This window comes from Pyxicephalus adspersus, chromosome 3 (assembly GCF_032062135.1).
Source record: "Pyxicephalus adspersus chromosome 3, UCB_Pads_2.0, whole genome shotgun sequence".
Lineage (NCBI taxonomy): Eukaryota > Metazoa > Chordata > Amphibia > Anura > Pyxicephalidae > Pyxicephalus > Pyxicephalus adspersus.
Genome location: NC_092860.1, coordinates 10,271,264 through 10,274,281, shown reverse-complemented (window position 1 = coordinate 10,274,281; position 3,018 = coordinate 10,271,264). Strand labels below are relative to the sequence as shown.

General features: G+C 48.7%; 1 protein-coding gene across 3 annotated transcripts in view; it reads left to right on the top strand.

Annotated features, from left to right (window-relative positions):
• Positions 1 to 1,359: 1,359 nt before the first annotated feature.
• Positions 1,360 to 3,018, top strand: part of MYH10 (myosin heavy chain 10) — an 82,528-nt gene continuing 80,869 nt past the window's right edge. For all 3 annotated transcript variants that reach the window (XM_072403545.1, XM_072403544.1, XM_072403543.1), the window contains exon 1: positions 1,360 to 1,454. The gene's annotated coding sequence lies outside the window, so the exon portion shown is untranslated. The remainder of the gene's footprint in view (positions 1,455 to 3,018) is intronic.

Here is a 3,018-nt window from a genome sequence, read left to right as displayed (position 1 = left end):
CCTGGTCTGGAAAGAGGTATTCCTGGCCCCTGGTCCCTTACGTCTAGAAGAAGGCTTCCTGGTCTCTTACATCTTGAAAAAGGCTTCTTGGCCCCTTACGTCTGGGCTTCTTGGTCTCATACATCTAGAAGGATCCGTTTTGGCCCCTTTTTTCCCAAAAGCCGCCTTGGCCCCTACATCAAGAAGGAGCCTTCTTGGTCCCTTACGTCTAGATAAAGGTTTCTTAGTCCCTAACTTCTAGGGGATACCATCTTGATCCTTTCACCCTGGAGGGAGCCTTCTTGGTCCCTTACAACTAGAAGGACCCCCCTTGGTCCCTTATGTCTAGATGGAGCCCCCCTGGCCCCTTACATCTAGAAAAAGGCTTTCTAGTCCCTTACATCTAGAAGGCTCCTTGGTCCCTCACATCAAGAAGAAGCAGTCTTTGCCTCTTGAGTCTAGGAGCCATCTTGGCCCCTTACATCTAGAGGGAGCATTCTAGTCTAGAGGGGGGCTTCTTAGTCCCTAACTCCTAGAGAATACTGTCTTGGTCCTTTCACCCTGGAAAGCCCTCTTGCTCCCTTACATTTTGAAGGAGCCTCCATGGTCCCTACATCTAGAAGGAGCCCTTTTGGTCCCTTACATCTAGATGGGTTCCTCTGGACATTTTGTTCCTTTCTGCCATCTTTTCACACACACACAATACTAATATTTATGCTGTTCCCTGGAGACACCAGAATGCTTCACCTGATGGCCAGACATCTCTGGAGACAGCCATCTTGTTTCCTACAATTATTAGGGAGTCAGCACCTGCCTTGCAGGAACACATGGGGCTGTGAGCATCCATTTTGTTCCCTTCCAGTCATCCGTGCTATTTGCTGCAGACCAGGCGCTGCCATTTTGCTGGCATGTGACACCTCTGAGGTACACCCTGCCTCACGCCTCAGAGGTGTCCCATGTGATCTGACAATGCTACATGCCTCTGCCAACCAACAATATGTCTGCAACATAGCCAGTCAGCGACATGTTCTCTCCAACCTGCGCCTCGCTACACCCACGTGGTCCCCACACTGCTGCCAATCAGCCTTGCGCAATCCGGTCGAACGTGGCCACGCCCCATCATGCTCCCAAACAGCCAATAGAATCGCCGATCCGGTGACAGACAGCAGCCTCCAGCCACTTTCCTCCAGGGGTGGGAGGGGACAATAAGGAAAACTGATGGAGAGAGCAAGGACAAAAAAAAAGTAACGGTTTCCACGTGACAGGCATGAGCATCGACCAATTAGAAACATGGAAATAGTGTGACTAGCTGAGCGAGAGCCAATGAGCGGAGCCAAAAATCTAGGGATGGGGTGAGGGAGCGGGCCTGGTGTCGAGTGGGCGGGGCTGTGGAGGTGACGGGCTGGAGGGACGGGGCCGGGGCTGGCGGGTACCGGGAGGCACAGACACGGAGCGAAGGAGCCCAGGAGCCGCCGGTAAGATTCGGGTGGTGGGCTAGGGACAGACTTAGGTCTTGTAGGCATTTTTGTTCAATTACCCCATGCAGGGGCAAATACCTTTAAATACCCCACCAGGGGGCAATTAATCACCCTTTCAAGAATTAGCTGCCTTGTACATTGACAATTAAAAGATGTCACTCCTGTAAACAGCCCCTCAGAGGCAATTAGACCATTTATCTTCTCACATACCTCGTTATTGACAATTAGATTTTTTTTACTAGCTAATATTAACCCGTTCGGGCAATTAAATGTCTTTATTACCTATAAACAGATATTCTAATAGAAGCCCCCCAGTGACATGATCAGGCCACTAAAAAATACCCTAATCAGGGCATTTATGACATTGCTTTCTGTATGGACACCCCGGTGGCTGATAAATCTGCCCCTTGTTGTTAGTAGAAGCTTGAAATGCCCAGGGTGGGGGTATCTGTGTCTAGGAATTGCCCCACTGCTTGTTCTTCATCCAGAAAAATTGATATTTTGTAAAATAGTTGTGCCCCGAAAATACCCATCTATCTAATGCCCATCTAATATTGAGTACAGAGTATGCCCCATTCAAGAGCGATGTTTTCCTAAATGCCCCCCTGTAAACCTTGCCTTGGTCCCCAGCAATTAATACCCCTCCTTTTATTACTTTTTACCCCTTCTTCACTATCTGTGCCCATAAAATGCCCTGTAATTGCCATAACTGTCTGCAGCCCCAGATACCCCAGGAACCTTGGAGTCCTCCCCCCTCTCCCCTTCATGCCTCAGAACTGCCACCATGCAAGTGCCCCCAAGTTACCCCACTTTCAAGTACCAGGGTACCAGGGTGATATTTATTTCAGCAGGAGGTGCTAAAAAGTTCCTCCCTTCCAGTATCACATGCCTAAATGATACCCCTTTCCCTGTGCATGAATGGTACACCTCAAGTGAACTGCCCAGGAAATACCCCCTCCAAGTACTAAGTGCACAGAAGGATGCCATTGTAGAACTGAGATGCCCAGAACATACCCCTCTCAGTATCAAATGTCCAAAAGATACTCTTTCCCTGCTCCAGAAGTATGGATAGTATCCCTGCATTATTAATTGAAGTGCACAGGAAATACCCCCTCCTGGTACCCCTACCAGGTGCCCAATATACAGCCCATTTTAGTACCAGGTGCCTTTTACAACCAAGGTTTCTAGACCCCCCCCCAGTGCCAGGTCCCTGGAAAATGTCACCTTACAACCAAAGGCAAAGGGGGGGATCTTTTAGAAAATTCTAAGTGCCCCAAAAATGCCAAATAGAATTCCCCTAAAGGCACCCCCTGCCAATACCAAATTTCTAAAAAAAAAAAATATACTCAAAACATCACCCAATCCTTCATCAGTGCCCAGGAAACCCTCCATCCTGGAAGGAATTCCCCCCTTACATTCTCAGCCGGAGGTGCCCCATTAGTATTTCTTATTGTGCAAGGGGGAAGGGGGGGGGGGTAATAATTTTATAGCTTTATAGCAAAAGTAATACTGCATAGATACCCACCTATACCCGGGTGAGCTGGAATACCCCACTGTATAC